The sequence below is a fragment of the Leptonychotes weddellii genome, chromosome 16 (genome assembly GCF_054177405.1).
Source record: "Leptonychotes weddellii isolate Sample4059 chromosome 16, ASM5417740v2, whole genome shotgun sequence".
Taxonomy (NCBI): domain Eukaryota; kingdom Metazoa; phylum Chordata; class Mammalia; order Carnivora; family Phocidae; genus Leptonychotes; species Leptonychotes weddellii.
Genome location: NC_138384.1, coordinates 18258843 through 18284050, shown reverse-complemented (window position 1 = coordinate 18284050; position 25208 = coordinate 18258843). Strand labels below are relative to the sequence as shown.

General features: G+C 43.0%; 1 long non-coding RNA gene across 1 annotated transcript in view; it reads right to left on the bottom strand.

Annotated features, from left to right (window-relative positions):
* Positions 1 to 3723: 3723 nt before the first annotated feature.
* LOC145717544 (uncharacterized) overlaps positions 3724 to 25208 on the bottom strand; it is a 289508-nt gene continuing 268023 nt past the window's right edge. Inside the window, exons 6-7 of the long non-coding RNA XR_014140835.1 lie at positions 20804 to 20847; positions 3724 to 3979 (exon numbers count right to left, since the gene is read on the bottom strand). This is a non-coding gene — a long non-coding RNA (uncharacterized LOC145717544). The remainder of the gene's footprint in view (positions 3980 to 20803; positions 20848 to 25208) is intronic.

Sequence of the window (25208 nt, the reverse complement as noted above, 5' to 3'; positions counted from 1 at the left end):
TTCCAGGCCACGCGACCTTTGGCAGATGGCTGATGTTCCCACTTCTGCTAGTACTGTATTCCCTTCCAAAGGGGGAAAGCGTGACTGCACCTTTACCATGTCCTACGTGCTAGTGAATGCAAGGGTCACACATTCCTGCATTCGTGACACTTGGCTCAAGTGGGATGAGGACAATAATAACCCACCAGCACTGGCCTGGGAGAAGATCATATGGAATCACTTGGCCAAAGGGCCAGGCACACAGTTGGTGCTTAATTAGTGCCTGTTTCTTCCACTCCTTATTCCCACTTATTGATCCCATTGATGAAGACAGGAACTTATCTTTAGCACCATCTCCTAGGCGAGGATGCGGGTGAGGGCCAGAGACTGTAAGATGCATCAAGGACAGAAGCTTACGGGGCACGCAGTGAGCTGAAGTCAGCCTGACTCAGAATGTGTCGCCTTTCCCGTCACCAGCTCTTTGCAAGTCACAGAGAGTAGCCAGGGTCAGAGTTCCAGAAATGTGGATTTTTCTCATTCTAATAAGAAACATGCGGGTGGCAATGGGAAAGGTGTGGCATGCTCCTTGACCCCACCCTGTGCAGTGCAGGACAGGACAAGGGAGATGGGTGGGTGGACAGTGGAGGGTGGGGAGCAGGGGAAGGGACCAGACTGGGGCCTTCAGCAGGGAGAGGAGAAGGAGCCCTGGGCAGTGTCACAAGCCAGACCTCAGCCTGCTCTAGGGACACGGGCAAGTCACACTGCTCTGTCCTCAGCACCTGAACACCCAAGGGATCAGGCGGGTCCCTGATACCCGTGACCCCTTTCAGCACTGCCTTTGTGGATTATGAGTGGTCCCCTGGGCTGACCTAATTCCAATTCACCTTATAAACCATTCTTTATTTTTTAAAAAATAACTTCTTATTTAGTGTTAAGTATATGGATTTGAAGGCTCATCTGAAAAGAAAATGAACCCATAAATTTAAAAAAGTAACATTTGAAAGATAGTTTACAGTTTATGAAGCGTTTTTCTCATATAATATCTCATGTGATACTCTTGAAAAGTTCCCTTCAAATCTGTACTTGCAGATGAGGAAAAAAGTGACACCCCCAAAAGTTAGCAACTGGCCTCATCTCTCACAGCTATTTTTTGGCCGGTCTTAAGTGTAGGCCCAAACGTCTTGACATAAAATCCAGCAGACATCCCACCACTAAGGATCTCCCATTCAATGAAGGGAGAAGATAATAGAATGGACTCAACACCAGCCAGGTACAATCCATTTACAGCCACGTGTAGGCCTCATGGTGCCCTGGCAATACAACATTTCTCAGAGTACAGTCCTCAGGGAACCCACATGGCACCCCAGCTTCCCCAGGAGCTTGTTGCAACATAACCATCAGAGCCCATCCCAGACATACTGACTCAGCATTTCTGGGGACAGAGCTGAGGATAGGCCTCTTATTTGATGAGCTTCCCAGGAATACTGTAAGTAAGATCACAGTTTATTATCCCTGGTTATGGAGGAGAAAAGGGAGGACCATGGAGCATCAGGATTTTGACAAGCTTACGTGGTGTTAGATGTAGGTCCAGACTCTACTCCTTAGGAACCCAAAGCCTGGGACCGGCCAATAGGCTCATTCAGTGAGCGTGTACGAAACCCCGACACAGGACCAGCCGCTGATGTAGATCACACTGACACACACTTTTTTGTTTTACTGGGTACCAGCTGGCAGAAATAAGCTTAAAAGTTGGGGTTGGGGCAGAAAGAAAGGTCTCAGGGCTAAAAAGAAATTGTTGGGTCTGGAGTTGTTTATAGAAACAGAGATAGATATCGGGTGCCCCAAGATAATATGCAAGCTCTGTGGTCTTATATAATCTGCCAACAATCTATGAGGAGGTATTATTACTAATTATTGGTCTCCCTAGTTCAGAGCTGGGAACTCTGAGAACAGGAAAGTTGAGTGAACCTACAGTGAATAGAAGGCAGAGCCAAGCTGTCTGATTTCAGAGAACACATTCTTGAGCCCAACACTAGAAAAGTCCCCAGTCTCCATGTGAGCTCATGAATCAAGCAGACCCCAAACACCAAGTTCATGAGCTTAATATCTTCTGTTCTTGTGCCTGGTTCATTAAGGGTTTCCCATAAAAGAGACAATGTTAATAGCTATAACCTAATACAACAATGTAATAATCATTATAACAGCAATCAACATCACCAAACACTTTAATGAATCACTGATGACTTCCCAACACCTTAAAGAAAAACACATTTGAGCAGCCATTTCCATGAGAAAACAAGAGACACATCATGATTAACCAGCTAATCTATAGTAAATGGGTTAGCATGCTTGGGGGGCAGCCCCCACACTGAGGGTTCAGATTTCTATCTAGGGCAGAGTGCAGGCCAGCCAGCCTGGGGCGTAGGGGGGCAGCTGAGGGTTCCGGGGATGAACACAAGATGTGGACTTGGAAGACAGACGGCTTCCATCCTTCCTTCTAGCCCCTTCCTCCCTTCCTTCCTTCCTTCCTTCCTTCCTTCCTTCCTTCCTTCCTTCCTTCCTTCCTTCCTTCCTTCTATCCACTCTCAGCCGGGGTCCAGTCAGGAGACAGAACTCAACCCAGTTATGTGAATGGAGACCATCTAATAGAAAGAATTGTTCACTGGGAATAAAGTAGGTAACTGAAGGGTAAGGAGAAAAACCTAGGGCATCACAGTACAACCAACTGCAGGAGAGAGCCACCACCCCTAGCGCTGGGAAAACAAAGCCAATGGGAGTTAGGAAGCTCTGGGGAGCAGGGATGGGGACTGACCCCTGCGGGGTGATGCCCATAGGATAAAGCAGGTATCACCAAGGGGCGCATCTGGTTCTAGAACTGTTGCAAAAACTGCAAAGTGTGGTTAGCTGCTGTTCCAGGAAGGCCCTGCTCCTGCCCAGGCGAGGATGCGAGGCTAGGGTGCCACCCCAGGGTCAGGAAACTGAAGGCACACTTGCAGGAAGAACCAGGGGGGAAGACGTGAGCCATTGTATCCCCACCCCCAACAGTACTTCCATATTACCTGTCGTCTGGCTCTCTGAAATATGAATGGATTGGGGGCATCAAAGAACACTTGAGATTTGGGGTTTCCCAGACTTGTCCCGCTGTGCCAAGACTCCAACCACACATACTATTGTTGTAACACACCCAGCAGCTCTCTATGCTGGTGCTCTGCTAGCCCATTCAATGTGCCTCAAAGTGCCCGGAAATCAGGTACCATCATGCCCACCACAGAGGGAGCCGACTGCCACCCAGGGAAGCTGAGCAGATTCTCCAGAGTCACACAGCTCATCGAACCCAGGCCTGAAAGCTCACGAACAGCACTCTCCTAGAAGGTCCTACCCCAACTTCACACACGTATTCTGAGAGTCCCCATCATTTAGCAGCGATCATGGAATGTCTACTGCATGCGATGTCCTGCATGTGGTCGATACACACAGAGCATAGGGAAATGAGACACAGAATGGTCTGAAAATAAATAATTTCCTAGAAGAGCATGTGACAGCTGTCCAATCTCATCCTTGTTGCATGCCCCACAACCAGATGCCCTACAGCAGCTTCCGTGCCGAGGTGATCTGAAGAGAGGCTCTAGGAAAAAAGTCCTGTCTTGCCAGATACAGCTGAGAAATGCTGCTTAACTCAACCCCTCTTGTAGAGTCATCATGCATGGTGACAGAGCAAAGACTCAGAGGGGGAAAAAAAAAGGTCTGCAGTAAGAAAGTTCAGCCAAGTGTTTTGCAAGCTTATGTCATGAATCTTGTTTGCCCACAACATTTATTAATGTCCCATGGACAGTGTCTTGCCTGGCATGCCTGGGAATGCTACTGTGAGGAACGGAGGCTGGTAAGGGGGTGACTGCTTACCTGGAGCAGGTGCAGGCTGTGGTCTCTGACCTCGCAGGCAGGGGGGTGAGGGACTGCTGGGGATGCAGGAGACCCAGAAGTTTATGGGGGACACTTCCAGCTGAGGAGAGACAATATCAGAAGTATAATTGAGGGGGCGCTTGGGTGGCTCAGTTGTTAAGCTCAGTTGTTAAGCATCTGCCTTCAGCTCAGGTCGTGGTCCCAGGATCCTGGGATCGAGCCCTGCATCGGGCTCCCTGCTCAGCGGGAAGCCTGCTTCTCCCTCTCCCACTCCCCCTGCTTGTGTTCCCTCTCTCGCTGTGTCTCTCTCTGTCAAATAAATAAATAAAATCTTTAAAAAAGAAAAAAAGAAGAAGAAGAAGTGTAATTGAGAGTGGATGTCCAGAAACTTCCCTGGGTAAGCAGGGACGGGAGCTGGGGATACACTGCTGCTAGAAAACCTCACTAATCATCTCAGACAGCAGCTTCTTTACCTGATGCCCTTTGAAACCCTTATTGTGCAGTGTCTTAGTCTCTTCTTGTGCCATGTGTATAACACGCAAAGAATTAATATGCAGAACATATAAAAAACAATCATACAAATCTATAAGAAAAAGACAACCCGATACAGAAGGAGGCACAAGAAAGGAAGACACGAGTATCAAAAGAAAAAAGAAAAAGGCCAACAAACTTAAGAAAATATACTCATCCTGACAGTAATCAGTGAAATGCAAATTAAAATAAGACATCTGTTTGATTTTTTTTCATCAGATTGGCAACAGAAAAAAATTAGATTTGTCGCTGCTGGGAATGCGAAACGGTTGGGCCATTTGGGAGGGCATCCTGGCATTTTCTATTAAAATTTAAAATGTGCATACTCTGGGGGCGCCTGGGTGGCTCAGTTGGTTAAGCGACTGCCTTCAGCTCAGGTCATGATCCCAGGGTCCTGGGATCGAGTCCCACATCGGGCTCCCGGCTCAGCGGGAAGCCTGCTTCTCCCTCTCCCACTCCCCCTGCTTGTGTTCCTGCTCTCGCTGTCTCTGTCTCTGTCAAATAAATAAATAAAATCTTTAAAAAATAAAATAAAATAAAATAAAATAAAATAAAATGCGCATACTCTGTCTCAACAGTTTCCCTTCTTAGCATCTATTGTAGCTAATTGCACAGGGAGACGTACGTCTGTCCGCCACAACATTGTTGGTGAGAGCCGCAAACTTGAAGCAACCCCAGGCCTCACACAATGCAACGCCAGGCAGCAATGACAACGAATGAGCCGCGTCTGCACCTACGTACGCCATGAAGCAGTAACACATCAGTGTGTGCGAGATAAACATGCGTATGTTCACACACGCAACATGATGATGATACAAAAATCCAAGTAAAGGCCTGGAAGGAGCCATCTCCGTCTGATGTCAGCGGCTGCCTCTGGAGCTGAGGGTAGCCTTGGCAGGAAAGGTCAAAGAAGACTGAAGCTTTATCTGTGGTGTTTGAAGTTTTGCAATGACGATGTGCTTCTGTGTTGCTCATATATGTACTTTTTAAAATTATTATTAACACATAATGTATTATTTGTTTCAGCGGTACAGGTCTGTGATTCATCAGTCTTCCACAAATCACAGCGCTCACCATAGCACGTACCCTTCCCAGTGTTCATCACCCCGTCACCCCATCCCTCCCACCCCCCTCCACTCCAGCAAGCTCATATACATACTTTGTAAAGAAAAGCAATTTTATGTGAAATGACCAACTAGTATATGACATGCAACCAGGACAGACATCTCTTGCAGGGGACAGAGAGCGAAGAGGACAGAAACAGCTATCAGTAGTTGGAGTGACTCTTCTGCTTCCGGAGCAGCTACTGGTCCACGTAATACTAACGGCTTCTTCACGTGGGCAGGAAATCATTGTCCCGGAGGACCTACTGGATCCCCAGCGCAGTGGCAAGCCCTTGGCAAGCATTCACTCCCCTACTCTTCACCAAAACCTTAGGAAGTCAACATGTAGAGATGGGAAAGTATCCCAGAGCTTGTTTTTGACAAAGCCTGGACTGAAATCCAGGTGTGCCTGAAGGCACATCCCAGGGTGTGATGGTTCACTTTATGCGTCACCTTGACCGGGCTTGGGGTGCCCAGAGAGCTGGTAAAACCGTATTCCTGGGTGTGTCTGTGAGGTTTCTGAAAGAGATCAACACTTCCATCAGTAGACTGAGTAAGGAAGATCTCCTCCCAGAGGTGGGTGGGCTCCCTCCAATCTGCTGAGGGCTTGAAAAAAACAAAAAAAAGGCAGGGGGGATGGAAGGGAGAATATGCTGTCTTTGCTTGAGCGGGGGCATCCCTCTTCTTCTGCCCTGGGACACTGGTGCTCCTGGTTCTCAGGCCTCCAGACTCACTTTATGGAAAGAATGTAGTATATGATACATATAACATACAAAATATGTGTTACTCGGCTGTTGGTGTTATCAGTAAGGTTTCTAGTCAACAGTAGGGGTTGATAGTTATGTTTTGGGGAAGCCAAAAGTATAGGAGATTTTCAACTGTGCAGGGCGACAGGACTCTAACCCCTGTGTTGTTCAAAGGGCAACTGTGTATGTGTGTGTGTTTGGATGGATAGATGTGTATGTAGGTGTATATATGTATGTGTGTGTGTATATGTATGTATGTAAGTATATATATATATATCTCCTGCTGGATCTGTTCCTCAGGAGAACAGTAATACACAGTCTTTCCAAAATCCATAACCCTTATTAATGAGCTATATATACATCTGTCCATGTATATTTACCTATAGTCTATCTATCAATCGCTCTCTCTCTATAACCATAAATAGTTGTATTTATACCAGTGGTTCTCAATTAAGGATGATTTGGCCCCTTAGGGGACATTTAGCAATATCTGGAGACATTTTTGATCATTACAACTGAGGGGAGAGGGCCGCTACTGGCATCTGGTGGGTAGAGGCCAGGGACGCTGTTAAACACTCTACAATGCACAAGACAGCCCTCACAATAAAGAATCACCAGCCCCAAATGTTAAAAGTGCTGATGTTGAGAATCCTTGGTCTTTACCTATAAGAATTGCTTGAAATCAGATACCCTCAGAAAGGTCTGGCAAGGTCACCGTGAAATGGCCAACTTCTATTTAGTCCTTAAACCCAGATTTGGCCAGTTCCCACAGCCACATAATATATGGCAATGAAAAATTATTGCTCACTGCCCTTTGGACAAAAGCCAGTCAAATTCTCTGTAGCTTCCTTCGAAACCAAAAGGAGGGCAGCAGGGTCCAGCCCAGTAAAAGATAATGCAGCTGAAGCTAAGGCAAAAGGTCAAGGAACAGGTGAAAATAGTCCCTTTGATATTTCTCACGCAGAAAAAAGGCTTATGGAAGTCCTAACCCAGTAGACCAGAAAAGTGCAAAGCATATTAATAAGTAAACAGAAATGTTCCATTTTGTGTTTGGATTCTTTTTTTCTTATCAGATAGCATTTCGACTTGAAGATGTGTTTGGATAAATAGTCTTTCAGGGTATTTATCAGCTCTCCTTTTGGTGTAAATTCTTCCCATTTTCTTTTTAAGTCTATTTCCAATAGTGAAAAGGTGCCAGTGATAATTAAAACCTAATTCTATCCCCGCATTCCTTAAAATAAATAAAACCGGAATATGATCTCCTGTAAAGTTCTCAGAAATAATCATGTCTCCATATCCGCCCATAATAACAGTGATTTCAAATGGATAAGATTTGCAGAAGAACTACCCAGAAATGCAGTGAAATTAATTGCTGTTTTTCATGAAGCAGCTTTAAAATGCAGTAATTAATTGACCTACTGTTGGAGACAGTTTCTTCATAGTTAATAACCACTCTTCCCAGACATGAGAAAGATAGATTGCTTCCATTTGAAACCAGTCTCCACTAAAACCAAATGATGGAAGAGATCACCACATTTTCTGGTATGTGCGCCCTAACCAGATGGGGTTTCATGAGCTGCTGTTATTCTTTTAGCCCAGTGAGGGGAACATGCATCCGGTCCTACAAGATGTGCTTCTGTGATTCCTGACTCTGAGATGCCTATCAGTCTATGGATTGGAGAGAGCTTGCTCTTGGAAATTGGTGTCCTGTCCCAGGGGAGGCAGCATAGTGTTGGGGCCAAGCCTTATTTTTCCTCATCTGTCTAATGGGCACAGCAGACATGGGAACTAGGTCCCGACCCCTTCCCTGTCCCACTGACGGTCGCTGTGACACAGAAGTGTAATGAAGCTGGGAGGGAGCAGTCATAGAATTTCTGCAGATAACCCCACGCCTCCACTTCTGAGCTGTGCACCCCCCACCTGCTAAGTTGTGCACCAAACTCACCCTCCTCTCTGCTGCTCCTCCCCTGTGGGGCTGACCTGTTTGGACTGCATGAAGGGACTCACTTGCCTTCTGGCAATCTCTTTTGTGTGTGGCCAGTGAGGAGCCCCGCAGGAAAGACTGGGCAGAAGGAGGTGAGTGAGGTCAAAGTATTTATTCTTCCATCCACCCTGCAGAGCTTCCTCAAGCTGGCTCTAACTGCCCCAGCTTCTGTCTGGGCGCCCCTTTCCTTGCCAACCTGTCCTTCCAGGTGCTGCCCACCTTCCCTCTCTTTGCCCTAATAGGCCCAGGATACATCCCCCCCCACACCCTGCCGACTGCTACTAGCCCCTGGGCACTGCACTACCGCCCCCCCCCGGGGTTTCCCCACACCCCACTCACACCTTTATAAAGAGGGTCTTTACTAAACCCTCCTCCAAGGGGTACAGTTTGAGTGTGTCCTCCATTGCTGCTCGGGCTGGACCGATCTCATGTCTTTCTTAGCCTGATCGTACCTACGACATTCGCTTTGCCATAACCTTCCAGTGCCCCACAAGCACTTTCCCTTCATGAATCTTTCCACACCCAAACTGCTCTCAGGATGATCCACGGCCTGAAGTCTGTCATGGCCCCCAAGAGTGAGAAGGAGAACTGGAAGCTAGAACATAACGGCTCTCGCTCATTTTGGGGGTGGAGAGGAGTGGAGAAGACCCAACGAGGCTGGAGGCCAGCAGTGGATTCTGACCTGGTGTGGGGTCAGACTGAGGTCATTTTGCCCAGGGCCAGAGTCGCTTGTTGAGGGGTTTGGATATATCTTTCTCCTGAGTGGAGAGTTGAACTCAAAGTTTTCCAAAATTCCTCTTAAAACCCTAGCTCCACGTGTCATATCCCTTGAGCCAGGATTCACAGCTGGGGGGTTCAGTTGACTTTCCATTCCTCACAATCCCAAAGGAGAAAAATGAACTAGTTCTGTTTGTTTGCCTGTCTGTTCTACTTTCCCTTCAGTCTTTGCCTGCAGCATGAAAACAAGAGTTCCTTCTCTCTTACTCAGGGTAGATGCTGAATCACAGTGGATCCTTTTCTCCAAATTACCCTCAAGGGAAAAGAAATGCACATATTTTGGTCCTGGTCCTTCTCCTGATCCCCCCCTCCCCACTTCTTCCTTTTCTTTTTTCTTCCTTTTGCAAAGAAAGCTGATGATACCACCCCAACGACAACACCCAGTATACCATGGAACAGAAGAGCTAAGATCCAAGGCTCCCTGAACAACTTGAACCCTCCTGCCATCCATCAGGACAGGCTATCTTATTTGAAATTTAGGACACTCACATTTCTCAAGAGAACTACAAAAACTGTCCGTAAGGGTAGCTTCTTGTCCTGGGGTGGTCAGAGAACAAACGTCCTGTTGTCCTGCAAGCAGCTTCCCAGCCCATCTGTACAGTTTGGGAGCACGGGACGGTCGGTTAGGAAGCCCACCCCCAGCAAACAGAGTCCAGCAGCCTGGCTGGACAAGGTGGTCCCCTGCTCTAACCCACACTGCCTACCCAGAGGCATCCTGACTCTGCTTGCCCCGTGACCGTATGAACTAAATTTCAAGACGTGGAAATAACTGAAGAGAGACTTCAGGCCATCCTCGTCCCTGAAGCTGTGTTCAGCTTTAGGAAGGAGCTTCGAAGAAGGTACATACAAGCCCAGGTGTTCACTGAGTTCAAGAACAACTAGGGATCGGGGTGGAGGGGTCATCCCAGCTCCCAGGAATCTCAGAGGAAATGTTCAATGTTAATCCTCATCTCTAGCCCTTCCAGCTATTCCTACACTTGAGAAAGAGTTACTAGGTCTGTTAAATCAATAGTAACCCCATCTTTGTGAACGAATCCAGGAGAAAACCAATGACCTTAGCTCACTGACAATCTAGAGATACCACCAAGGCTATGGTGCAAATGGGCACTTCAGTCATCACTCATTAGGATGACTTTACACACCTCAATAACTAAATCCATCTACTATGCAGAATGGGAGTGAATAATGATAGAGGGACCAGGAAAAAAACATGAGGAGTTAAAGTAATGACCATCAACATCTCTTAACAGACTCTCGAATATTTCTTCATGGTCTCATGCAGCACCATGTATGTACAAAAAAAATGTAATGTCTATTGGCATTATTTTTATTTTTCACATCTTTTTTTTTAAGATTTTATTTATTTATTTGATAGAGAGAGAGCGAGAGAAGGAACACAAGCAGGGGGAGTGGGAGAGGGAGAAGCAGGCTTCCCGCTGAGCAAGGAGCCCAATGCAGGGCTTGATCCCAGGACCCTGGGATCATGACCTGAGCCGAAGGCAGATGCTTAATGACTGAACCACCAAGGTGCCCTATTTTTCACATACTTCTAACAAAATTGGTTGCTTTTCCGGTGCATAGCAGATTAGAAGATGTCCATTTAAAGAATCATGTTTGGAGGGGATGGAAGAGAGGAATCCCTAGCTCAGAAAGAAATGATAGGGGCCGGAGCACTCGCTCAGAGGATATGAAGAAGACACTTCCTAAGGATGACTGAAGCGCTGTACAGCAGCCTGGGACAGTTCTGCGCGGAAGCAGGAAGCCACATATGCTCAGGAGCTTCCGAAAAATCATTACATTAGAGCAGACTGAAAACCTGGGAAGTTAAAAGGAAAATTCTAAATTATTAACAAAATAGAAGTGTTTCATATTCTCTAGTAGAGGGTATGGGAGATTGCAATGTCTTTCTCATGCTTGCCCTCCACATCACTGATGCTACTTTCTGTGATGTCAGCTCTGTTCTTCGTTGCCTCCAAGGCAAATTTTTGAACTCCACCGTGATGTTTTGAGAGTTATCTTCTCTTCTTATTCTGAGTGGCTCTCTCTGCATCTCTGCATGCATCTGAAGCTCTTGTACCACCCTGCTTCTCTTTCAGAGAGGCTGATAGTTTCTAGGGCATGCCTTACACTTCTTAGATTTTTAACTTATCTCAGAAAATATCATTTTCAGATACACGTTTTTCTTTGAGTTTCTAGAGCAATGCTTCTTTTCTCTTAGGCACAGTTCCCCACTTTGGTGTTTTTGAAAAAATTATTTGTTTCTTTGTTTTGCTCATCCCAATTTGGGCAAAACCAAGCCCTGTGTTTTCTAAGAGTGAGGGTAAATATTGTCCAAAATCACCACCCAGGTTCCCTGGAATATTAGCCACATTCATGCATTCGTTCATTGGGCTTAGATTTAATTTTCTCTTGCTCCAATGACTGAGCATTTATTTGCCATCATTTATGCAACTTTTCCTCTTGCAAATGAAACACTTCACTTGCCCCCCTTTTATTTCTGCATCTCTTTGGGTTATTATTTGTACATTTTTTAAAAAAAATTTTATTAACATATAATGTATTATTTGTTTCAGGGGTACAGGTCTGTGATTCAACAGTCTTACACAATTCACAGCACTCACCATAGTACATACCCTCCCCAATGTCCATCACCCAGCCACCCCACCCCTCCCACCCCCCACCACTCCAGCAACCCTCACTTTGTTTCCTGAGATTAAGAGTCTCTTATGGTTTGTCTCCCTCTCCGGTTTCATCTTGCTTCATTTTTCCCTCCCTTCCCCTATGATCCTCTGTCTTGTTTCTCAAATTCTTCATATCAGTGAGATCATATGACACTTACCTTTCTCTGATTGACTTATTTCACTTAGCATAATACCCTCTAGTTCCATCCATGTCATTGCAAATGGCAAGATTTTGTGGGGTTTTTTTGATGGCTGCATGATATTCCATTGTATATATATATATACCACATCATCTTTATCCATTCATCTGTTGATGGACATCTAGGCTCTTTCCATACTTTGGCTATTGTGGACATTGCTGCTATATAAACAGTGGGGTGCACGTGCCCCTTCAGATCACTACATTTATATCTTTGAGGTAAATACCCAGTAGTGCAATTGCTGGGTCGTAGGGTATATTTGAAGATTTTTAAAAGCAAGTAGTAATAGAGAAGTTAGTGGAAGCCCAAGCAAGGAGCAGGGTTCTGGAGTTATTGGGTTAATAATGAACTTCTCATGTTTGTGAATGGCCACCTGTCATGCTCATTATGAAACTCCTGGGACTTCAAATTAAAGTTAGACCTTGAGGGTCAGTCTCAAAGTTGTGTGAGTGTTTCTGTTAGAGAGAGTACATGTATATATGGTATGTGCATAGGAATACACATGTGAAAAAGAGAGCGAGAGATAGATTGATAGATTCAATTGATAACTTGATAGATTCAGAGACATTTTCCCATAGATTCTTTGAGCAATAGGGCCTGTTTGGTTTTGAGAATGTGCTTTTCAATCCATTCCATAAACACAGCAACATATGGTCCTAAGCTCTTAAATTTATGCTGTTTTGCTAGTTTGTCTTTTTGTATTTTGAAAGAAAGGTCTATCAAATATACATAGTCTGTGACATTACTAACTTGGAAGTACATATTCATATTTTGCCTACACTCTAGAATAATTTATGACTCACAGAAATGATCCAATCTTCAACAGTATGACAGAACACATCAATGGAATAGCCTGCCATACTAGACAGTATGCTTTCGTTTTCTTCCACAGTAATTGGTCTATTCAATTAATTAGTGGGTTGTGGGTTTTTTTAGCCAATTTCAGTTACTTCTATTTCTTCCCTAAATAATAAATTTTATCAATAATTTTATCAATGTATGGACCCAGAATTGTACATTTTAATTCTATTCTCCTGTTTTTAAACTTTCTCTATATTTGGAATGATCCAGTTTCTCTTTAATTTTCCTTAAGGATAATGGTTATTCCTGTTTTTTAATAAGATTATATGAAACTGGGACGCCTGGATGGCTCAGTTGGTTAAGCCTCTGCCCTCGGCTCAGGTCATGATCTCAGGGTCCTGGGATCAAGTCCCACATTGAGCTCCCTGCTCAGCAGGGAGCCTGCTTCTCCCAATGCCTGCCGCTCCCCCTGCTTGTGCTCTCTCTCTCTCTGATAAATAAATAAAATCTTAAAAAAAGAGATTATATGAAATTGCTCTAGTTGACCAATTTATTTATTTTTGATAGAGGGGAGAGCGAGAAAGGTAGACAGACATTGGAATAATTTAGCTCTTTTATTTTCTAATTATTTTCTACTTCAATTTATTTGTATTCTTATCTTCATCATTTGTGGTTGCCTAGTTTCCCCAGGTGTTCTCAGTCTAACATCTGAAAGAGACTGATTAGTTTACTTTTATTACCTCTTATTGAATAAGGAATTGACTTCTATTATGAATTTGCCTTGGAGTAAAGCTTTGGAAATAAAACATGTGTTTACAATAAAATATTCTTACTTTTATTTCTAAATAATAAGCAACTTAGATCCCACTATTCTTTAACCAAAAATTATTTAGAGAGGAATTTTAATTGTTATTATTGTTTTGCCTTTAATTTTAATTTGTATTTATCTGACATTACATTGGGAGAGTTGATCTTATGTAATATCCACTTCACAGAATTTATCATGCTTATTCTTGTGGCTTAGCATAAGATAAAACATTATCAATCTTCCATGGAAGCCTAAAAAAATTTTTTATTTTAACATATTAATGTTATTATTTTATTTTAATTTGCCTATGTACTTATTTGTACGTATTTTTAGTCTCTTACCTGCCAAGGGTAATAGGAGAGGTATGTCGCAGTCTCTCCAAACAAATGTGTTTCTGTAAATTTCCCATTTTATTTCTAACATTTTTAGCTTTATATATTTTGATGCTCTGTAATTCAGCAAATAAATTTTCATGACTATTTTGTCTTTCCTGTGGATTGTAAAATGACATTCTTTGTCTCCTTTAATATTATTCGGCCTGGAATAAAGTTGTCAGTCCTGCTCTCTCTGTTTTTGCATTTCCTGGATAATGTATTTTATCCAATTTTTTTCAGCTCCTTCGTCTTTTAGTTGTATGAAACACCAAGTGGGAATTTACTGTTGAACACAATAAGAGAAGTTTGGTCTTCTCAACTGTTGGAAAATATTGTTAATTACATAGAATCTTTTAAAAGGACCTAGAAATGTCGACAGCAGCCTCTCCCGGGCAGTCCCAGCACCCCTCTCTGGGAGGCAGCGCTGGGAACTGTCAGCCCGTGGCGTCATTCCACTTTCCACTCCCGGCTGCCAGTTAGAATGTGCTGGTTAAGCAAGGGTGCCTCGAGGCTAGAGAAGCCATGGGGCACTCTGAGAACAAAGGCAAAATGAGAGAGGTAAGTAAGATGTGACTCCTCGGTAAAATCTCAGCATTGACAATAATAATATTATCTATCGGGTATTCCTCCATGAATTTTTCTTCCCACAGCCATCTTCAGTACTCAACATAACAATGGAGCTGTGACAGCTTTGTGTTGGCATGCAGATAAAATCGCAGGAAACTGGAGAAACTCATATTATAGATTTTAGATAGCATCCTCTCTGTCCCAGGCAGGCTTAGATAAGGACATTGCCTGTCTGCAACGCAGATGTTAGGGTCAATACTGTCTGCCAAAAGATCTGCACTAAGCACTATGGATGTACTTCAAATACCTGTGCCTCAGTTTACTCATCTGTTAAAAAAGATTAAATGAGGCAATGAAATGCATATAAAGTGCTGAAAGCAGATTCTTGGCATATAGTAACTGACAGACAAGAGTTAGCTAACATTATTATTGACTGACTTCACCATCTTGTCCTATATCAGCTTTTTTTTTTTTAAGATTTTATTTACTTATTTGAGAGATAGCACAAGCCAGGGAGAGAGGCAGAAGGAGAGGGAGAAGCAGACTCCCTGGTGAGCAGGAAGCCCAAAGCAGGGCTCGATCCCAGGACCCTGGGATCATGACCTGTGCTGAAGGCAGATGCTTAACCAACGGAGCCACCCAGGTGCCCCTATATCAGCTTTTCATACTGCTTGCCCATTTCCTCTCAACCATATTTTTATTTTTTGGTCTACATTTTGCTTTTGCTTATTTTTTTTCTTAGCAGTTTGGAAGGAACTCACTTTTTAAAATTTTGCTTTCCTTTTATATATTTGAAGCATTTTTTTTCCTCTGATTCACAAGATTTAACATCAGCTCTCACCCCCTTATAGGATGAGCAATACCGTGAGTTCATGTTTTTCATTTCCCTTTTGTAAACCCATTTTCTTTAGATTAGTACTGTATGATTGAGAACCATCTCTTTGGAGAATCGTATTTGCATTCAAATGAGAAGGATATTTACAGTTTTTGACTTTATATTAATCATTTTCTTTGCTTGTAATCATCCTTCTCATACCATGGTTTCTCCTTCTTGAGGCTCTAATTTCAAGTCAGTATCAGTGTGTGTCACTCATATGCACGTTCTTTTTCCCTCAAGTAAGATTTGAGGGGAAACTTACTTTACAATCAACATGTTTTTTGGTTTGCTTCGTGTTTGTGTAGGTTTTTTGGAGATTTTTGGTTTTTGACTTTGGCCTTATCCCGTGAACGGCCATTTGGCTGGTTATCACATTGTTGGGTCACACACTTTTCTCTGAGAACACTGTGTAAGTTGCTCCATTTCCTGGCATTTGCTCTGCTGTTCTAGGTGTAAATCTTCTTTTCATTATCTCTTCTTATAACACAGTGGAGATGTTTGATCTCCGTATTTAGATCTTTTCAGCTTCAGAAAACTGTATCTAATTATACCCTTGATGATTGTTTTCTTTCCATTGCTCTTTTAATCTTCAGAAATATCCAAAATTTATGTGTATTATATCCATTCTCTGTCTCTCTATCCTTTTCTCATCTTTTTCTTTGTATTCCTCTGACATATATTGAATGCTCAATAAATATGTAAGAAAGAAAGAAAGCAGGGAGGGAGAAAGGGAAGGAGGGATCTACTTGGGGGACATGTTTTGAATTTATCTTACCCAGCTTGGATTTGACTTTCTGATCATGTCTGTCTTAACTGTGGGTACGTAGCCGTTTACCTCCTAATAGCTTCCTTGCAACCTTTTCTCGTGTCACAAAGTTTCATGTTTTCATATTGGTTTGAGTTGCTATTTTCAAAATGGCCCATATGCCTGTATTTTACCGAACATTCTCTATGCTCCCTCCACACCCAACTTAGACAACAAATAATTTTCAGGGTGATGTTATTTTTCCTTTGTACTATAGTATTTCCCACTCACACCACTGCCTTGTTTTGTAATGAAAATTCTGGAATGACACCACATGGATCTGCCAGTCTGTACCAGTGTTCTTCCATTCAGGTGCTGAGGGATCAAGGTGAGATCCTTTCCTAATGCATCTCCTTGGTTCTCTTATACTTGACACCAATACTCAATGACACACAGAAGTCCCCTTTATTTTTAGCACTGCTGCCAGGGACTTTCCTGTCTCTGCCCCAACAGAGCCTGTTCCCTGGAGGAGTTATGGCCCCTGAGATGTAAGGGGGCCATGTTCACCCTCGTTGCTTGTCTTAATTTCCTATGAGTAGACATTGTTGGGACAGAACAGGATGTGGGGGCGCCCAGTGCACCTTTCAAGAACAAGTGCTTTAAATAAATGACTATTTTTATGATTCGTATAAATCCTGATCTCTGAGCCAAATAGAGTGTGAAAGTGTGTGTGGGGGTGTGCATGTACGCGTGTGCACTGGATGAAGTGGAAAATAAAATCGCATCCTCCATACTTTATGCCTGCAAAATACAGTTCTGCAATCTACTGTTTTTCTTTTTCCCCACTCACTTTTACTTGAGTATCTGTTAAATTCTAGAATATATTTATTCTGATAGGAAACCAAGCTAGACTACTGAGGGCAGGGACTATGTACTCAGCTCCCCAGCAAACCCCATGGCCTAGCCCATATATAAGATTAAATGAACAAGTGAGGGATTAAATAAAGGCTGGAATGGACTGAAACGGACCCACTTTTTTTTTATTATTATGGGCCATCTTCTCCATATCTTTCTATTTATTCTACTTATGTGGGTTTACAAATATGTTTTTCAAATTATTAAATTAGAAAATTATTCCTATCAGCATCCCGCATCTGGTCATGATTGTAATGGGAATTTTTTGTTAGTCCTCTTTGTAAATTTCAATATTTCAGTTTCTCATGTGTGAGAAGTGTTGAAATGAACAGAATTAGCTCATACGAAGTCAAGAGGTTTGGTATGCATGATTGCTATAGGGGCTTTTTTTTTACTTTTTTTTTTTGGACATTTGCAGAACGAGGGAACAAAATATCCCCCAAATCCCAAGACTGAAACACAGTCACTATTTGACATTTCCATGTGTTTCCTTCCAGGCCCCTTTCTCACCGTTGAGCCTCGTGGCCGTGGGTGGGAAGGGTTTCACCAGCCAAACACTAGTGGGAGGGTCGAATTCATGGTATTTAGAAAGAGGCATAGAATCTATATTCATGCAGCTGAGACATTCCTTTTATTGTTTGTATTTTCCCATTTTAAACAGTAATTGCTGCTACCAAAACCCCTCTGGCAATGAAAGGACTCGAGCCATCTCAGGGTGCAGAAATCGGGGGGAGTTGCCCAGACAGACCGGGGAAGTGGCTGGATGTAGTAGAGCATGTTCAAGGAAAGCAGAATACCCTTAAAACATGACCCAGAATAACTTCTGTTATTCACATTCTGCAAATTTAACTTTTTCTAGTTACAGAAACCTAGAAAATCCTGCAACCCCAACCACAGGCCTGACCCATGGAAATGCTTTCTTGGGCCAAGTCCCCACACGTTCAGGCATGGGAAGAAGAGAGCTTGGATTGTAAAAATGAACAATCTGAGCAAAAACAGACAATTCTCTTCGTAAATACAAGCTAGCCATTTTACCATGTCTTAGTGAGAAGAAATTGGAGCTTTTATTTCAGGCCCTGCTTTGTAATATTCAAAGGCTATGTGAATTATGGGTATGCCAACTGTCTAAATATCTCTATAAAGTTTTCATTTCAGATTGAGTTCAACCATGCCAAGCCATCCTCTGACTGCCTTTGTGATAGCCTAAATCCAATCACACCCTTCACCCTCCAAGTTCACACAACCTGTTTTGTCCATTATAGAGATCCAAATCAGGCCCACATGAATGGGATTCAGATTCTGATACTCAGTGTGGACAGTGCAGACGAAAGACCCACCTCACAAAAAAGTGCTCTTTCCAAATGCATTCCTGTGTGAGGGTGCTAAGTTTCAGGCATTATTAGACATCATTAGATGTGTTGTTTCCTTTTTTTGCCATTAAGCATTTCAACACATATTATATAACATATTTTGCTCCTTTTTCTCACTTAACATGGTATAATCGAGTCTCTCCATTTTATTAAATGACTGTCATAACCATCCTTTTAGTAACTGCACAATAGCCCATACACTGTACACACCACCATTTCTATCCTCCATTGTTGGATATCTAGCCTGAAGAAGTTACTTTGCAAGTTCCTAATGTGGAATATTCACTGGAAGGGTTTAATGATTTACATCAAGGGTTTGAGACTTTTTGATAGTGTATGAAGACAGATGTCGCCCACTGAAAAAGGAAATGCACTTTTCAGAGCTCTGTGCTTTGTTGCTGCTTTTGTTTTCTTTTTAGCACAACTAACCAACTCTCTGTTTTTCTGTTTCTCGAAAACAGCTACTTATGTAACACAGCTATTATATAAGTAACTACTTTATATAAAGATGCCGGGGCATTGGGTACCACTTCAGAAAGGGGCATGGAATAATAAGAACTATGAGCCCAGCCACACACATCTTCTGGGGTCAGTTGTTGGATATTTCAATTCCTAATTCCTAGCAAGAGGTCTTCTGGTGGAGCCAGGCCTGGAAGCTGGCTGAAGGACTTGAGGATATTTGGGAAGGTGAAGGAAGGCTGCAGCCAGAGTCCACTAGGCCTTCTCTTTTTAAAGCAACAATAAATGATGACTCTTCTCCATCATCTATAATTTAGCTGTAAGGTTTGGTAATTTCTGAGTAAAATGAACGCAAAATAAGATGTGCAGTCATGTGAGATGCCTTTGGTTAACCTGTCCTGAGAATGATTAAATTCAAGATACAGATGTGAGTATTTGTGTGTGTGTATGTGGGTATGTGTGTGTGTGAGAGAGAGAGAGAGGGAGAGCACATATATTTAATATGCAATAGATAGAAATAAAGATAATGCTCCTCTGTTCCATACAAGGGAAGATGGGTTAGCAGTGGAAGTCATCTGCCCCGATGAGGAGTATTTTGCCAGTGACATTGTTTAAAAAGTCAGTTGTATTATTATATCTTTTTTTTTTGATAATTGCTTCATTTATGTTTTTATCTCTATTTTATCTCTATTTTTATCTCTACTGCAACACACCCGCCATTACCTGCAGTCGGGACAGAATATTCCCACTTGCCAACCCTGATGCACCACTGGCTTTCCCATATACACCTTCTCAGCCTCATAAAACAAAATCAGCTGGAGTAGGGGTTATTATTTCCACTTTAAAGACAAGGAAACTAAGACTCAGAGAACTTAAGCAACCTGCCGCTGGCCATGTAGCCAATAAGAGGTCAACTCAGGATTTGAACTCGGTACATACAGATTCAAAAGCCTGCACATTTGCAAGACATGCTGACTGCATAGACATGGCAGATAGAGTATTCACAGAGAGAAAGAGGAAAAGCAAGAAGAGTAAGAGGGGAAGAAGAAAGACACACAGAGAAAGAAAGTTACAGAGTGGCTACTTTTACAGTTTTAGGCCTAAGAGCTTTCCCTTCTCACTCATATTTTTAAAAAAAGGTTTTTTTTAACCAAAATTCATATGCTGAAGTCCTACACCAAGCACCTCAGGACGTGACTGTATTTGGACATGGGGTCTTAAGGAGATCATGAAGTTACAATGAGGTCATTATGGTGGGACCTAACCCAATATGACCAGTAATTTCGTAAAGAGAAGAAATTCTGACACAGATATGATACACAGAGGGAAGACCAGGTGAAGACACGGAAAAGATGACCATTGTCCACCTGTGAACCAAGAAGAGAGGCCTCAGAAGAACTGAGCCAGCAGCACCATGATCCTGAACTTCTGGCCTCCAGAACGGTGAGAAAAGAAGTTTCTGCTCTTTGAGCTACCCGGCCTGTGGTATTTGTCACGGTGGCCCAGGCAGAAGAACACGCCATCAGACTCACGTGGAGGCTGCGCATCTGGGGGCTGCCCCATGCCGAGACCGACAAAGCCACTCTCCCAATGTGACCTATTACTTGGGCTCTGCTAGCCCTATGGGAACAGGGTCTACAGGACACCCTTATTTGTACCCACTGCAGAGATGGGGTTGGCTCCAAATCAACCTTGCTGCAAGAGCACTACCTCACCTTTCTCTTTTAGCTCTGTCAAGCCCACAGTTCCCAGAAAGATGTATTAAACGTGCATTGGTTGCCTTTGGCAGAGATGGGCCCTGGTTTGAGTGCTAGTGAATCAAGGCCTTAACCAAACACGAAATGACAGAACTGTTTCCAGCAGAGAATTAATTGAGCCAACTCAAGACAAACACAACGTATTTTGGCATTGCTTTTGACAGATGGAAATAAAACAAACATTAGCAACCGGATTGCAGCTAACAATATGCAAAATTAAAGAACGTACCTTTTTAACTTTGTCTGGGAGCCCACTGGCTTTTCTTATAAAATCTGCAGAAGGAAAAAAAAAAAAAGACAGAGCTGTTAATCTCGTTACACAACCAGTTAGCACATGCGAATAAGGGAAATTAAAAGTCTTTGCATTCAGGGGAGGAAATAGATATTTGACACATATATTTATTAAGGAGACTGGACTGGAAAATAGCACTGCTGTATTAATCAGAAATGGCGTAGAAAATACTTAAATAATATAACAATGTGCACAGATAGCATAAGCTGCTTACAAATGGAAGCCTAAGGTCTAAGTATTTTTATTTGAAGGTTAAACTTTCAATTAATTTTTTTCAGCTTGTCGCCGTCTCTTCCAAGCACCACTGTTAATTGCTATAAAACAATGTCTTTCCCTGTCTGAATTCTGGACATGGGGGCCAGGAGCCGTCAGCCATCTAATGGCCATCAGAGTATTGTGGCAGAAATCAAATCCACTGCATAAAAGCTGAGCCAAAACATTGGGCCCTGAGAAGTCAACTGATGGATTAAAAATCCCTTCTTTCATTTGCTCAGTTTTTCAGAAGTTACATTTGGAAGCTCGAGCCTGTCACTGGAAAGTACAAATAGAAGCTTTCTATGATTGGAATTTCCAAATATCCCCATTTCAGGGGTTGGTGGCAGCCCCGGGTCTATCTGCCCACTTACTCAGTTGGTCACCAGAGCAGGAACCTTATGATTTCTTCTGCAGGATGGGACACTATGCATGTCCCCGGCTGTAAGTGGGCTTATCCACTTCTCTTACTGGGTGAACTGGCACTGGAGGGCTCTCCTCCAGTCTGGGATCCAGAACCCGTTGTGTAGGATGATAGGAAACAGAATTTAGAAAGCACTGGGATGGAGAACCAGGGTTGGAAATAACATTACATCTTGAGTTGAAGACAAGATTAGAATGAAGGTTTTGGGGCATAAATACATGTGCATAGGTTTTGGCTGCAAGACCTGTGTGATGCCTGAGAGTCAGAATTAACTTTGAAAATGATTTTAGGCGAAGAATAAAGGAGAATAATGGCATTGAGGATAAAATGTTTAGCATTACATTTAATTTAAAAGAATCATAGATAAAATAATCATTTTAATTTCAAATAGCATCATAGAAAAAACATAGCCCTTTTTAGACACAGCCTCTTCTAATAAAATGAATTTACTTTGTAACCCAGTTCCACCACTTAATACTTATGGCCCTTTGTATAAGTCACCTAAACTCTGAGCCTCAATTTATTTATTGTAAAATGGGAATGATAATGTCTACTCCATACCTTCTTGAAAGAAGCAATAGAAATAAGTGACTAGATAACAGACCAATTTTATTCTCCCTCTTCCAAAGGGACATGTGGCATTGTTTGGGGACATTTTTGATTGCCATGTCTTGCGTAATGAGTGCCACTAAAATCTAGTAGACACAGGTTCAGGATTCTGCTATATACCCTACAAGCCCAGGACAGACCCCCAAGAATTTATCCATCCCAAAATGCCAATAGTGCTGATACTAAAAAACCCTGGATTAGATATACATAGGCAGATGATAGAAGAAAGATAAAAATCTAATGGAGAAATCGATTTGGGGGATTTAGAGATCATCTATAAATCTATAGGTAGATTAATTAATAGAATGATGAGAGAGATTCTGACATGGGACACACTAGGCATTCAACATATGGAAGTGATTTTTTATTAAATCTGAAGATAGGATTAACAACATTATGGTTGGGATGAAGTGACAGGTGATGCTAAGGGTGAAATAATGTTAGTAATGAAAACGCACCAGCCACCATACGGGGTACCTTGTTTTTCTATCACATTTAAGAGCGGGGTTCATCTGAGTCTAGGGCTAGGGTTAGTGTTAGAGTGTGGGTCCAGGGAAGGCTGGGATCAGAGCTGGTAGACCCTTGCCAAGGAGCAGCCAAAGCTCACTCATTATTTTGCAAATATGCAGATAGTCCCTCCAGGGCCAAGCACCCTAATCTGAGTCCCTCCAGGGGAAGGGGCAGATCTGATGTGACCCATACATGTCAGGGTGGCCCACTCCATAATTACCCACTTTCTCAGGCAATGGGATTGAGTTTATCTAGAGCATGTGGATGACCCAGTTCTATCACAGTCTTGGTTTCCAATTGTACAAGGAAAGAACAGAAGTAGCCGAAGGGATTGAGGTTTCATGTGAAGGGGAGATGCCAGGAACATTCCAATATTAAACTCACTTTGAGAAAAGGCAACTGTTTGTTCAATTCATATTTAAGAGAATAAGAAGCGTAGGAGGGTCAAGCCAATGTCTATACCCCGCATTCAATCTACAGGAGGGTCTGGCATCTCCAGAATCTAGGAGAGCAGGGCCTTTGAGAGATAACAGGAGCACTGACCACCTGCAGTCCCAGCTTCATGTCAGGAATGTGGGTCAGCATATCACACCACAGTTTCAAGAAGGTAAGTCTGTGATGTCATCGTATATATGAACAAAGAAACCTAAAATATTGCATGGTGTCCTAGCTGGAGAAAGAACAGAAGTGAGTTTTCTGAACAGAGCAGGGTAAAGGGGAGGGAAAAAAAAGAGACTTGACAGATTCACCTGCAATGTCCTGGGTGAAGCTGCTGAATCTGGGAAACATTAGCAAACTGGTCCATAAATGGGCATCTCCAGTAAGTGGCTGGTTTGGTTCTCGGGCCCCTCGGGTGGCTGGTGTGAGACGTCCTTGACACCATCCATCACCCTGTGTTCTTATTCCATAGCCAGAGTGGGCTTCCGATGACCAACAACCTGCCAGAAGGTGTGAGCGCTCGTAGGGCGACACACGCCTTCTTGTTCCTGGGACAGTCAGTGTCTTCATATAAATGTATTAAGTGGAATTTGGTTTAAACACGTCTCTTGAATCTAGTTTCCAGTACAATTCCCCATGGGCTAAATGTCTGACATTCTGCCTGAAAGTTTTGGTGAGTAATGGAGAAGTCATAGTCTGAACCACAATGACCTTGCTGTTTTACTTCCAGCAGGCTCCTAACACACATGCACACACACGCACACACACATACATGCACACACATATGCACACATGCACTTTGTGAGGTAAAATTTACATACCACCACATTTACCCATTTTAAGTGAGCAATTCAATGATTTCTTTTCTAATAAACGCTCAGAGAGGTGTGACCATGACAATTCCATTTTAGAACATGTCTAACAGCTCACGGAGAGCCTCCTTGTACTCATTTGTAATTAACCCGTTTCCACCTCCTAGCCCCAAGTGACCACTGGTCCATGTTCAGCCTCCCAAGTTTGCCTTTTCTGGGTGTCTCATATAAATGGGATGATATATTATGCAGTTCTCTGCATCTGGCTGCTTTCACTTAGCACCGTGTTCCTTGAGATCTGGCCACGCTGCAGCAAGTACTCCATTCCCTGTTCAGGCGAAACAGTGTTTTATTGTATGGGTAGACCACATTTTGTTTAGCTATTCATCTGTCAAAGGACATGTGTTTTGTTTCCACGTATTAACTATAGAAGGATGCAGATACGAAGTTTTGCATACAAGTCTTTGTGTGGATGTATGGTTCCATTTCTTTGGGGTAGGTACCCAAGAGGGGAACTGCTGCTGGCTCACTTTGTAAATTTCTGTCTCCACACCACCACCCCCCGCCCCAGTGGGGTCTTGAGCAGCCACTGAGCCAGGCTCCTCCTCAGCACTGTGCAGGGTCATAATGGGATAGCCTGAGAACTTAGCTAGTATGAGCATATAGCATTCATTCCCTGGGAGATTTTGCAACTTTTGAAACTGCAACCACCATTAAATGGAGGACAGCCTTATAATAGCCACCTGAGGTTGCTATTTCAATAAGAGGATTCTCCGAAATACAAAAGATGTGAAACCATCTTAGAGTTAGCACATAAGATGATAATGTGATATTATTGCCATCATCCGTGTTCCTCGCTTGGCATCTGTGATTTGCAATGATGGGATTTCAAGCTCCATGGTAGGATCAGGAAGCAGATAAAATCTAATGCAAAGAACCCTTGACTCTGATGTCTGGTCTCAAACTTCCACTTCCCAGTTATGGGAACTTCCTACAGTGATTTACCTTCCCAAGCTTTAATTGCTTCACTTAAAAAATGGGGCCACCAACCTCATCTCTCAGGGTTTCCATAGGATTAAACAAATTGGCAGCACATTTAATCCAGTCCTGTGGGGCTGTTGGGTGGTTAAATTACCTGACCCTAATTTTGATCTAGAAAGGCTGTGTATCTCAAGGGAAACCTCCAAGAACCAAAATACGTAGCAGGATAGGCTACATAGGATCCTGAGAGCAATTTCAGTGTGTAGGGGGGGGTGGGTTTCCTGCACCAAGCAATTCTCTCACACCAGCTGGTTGT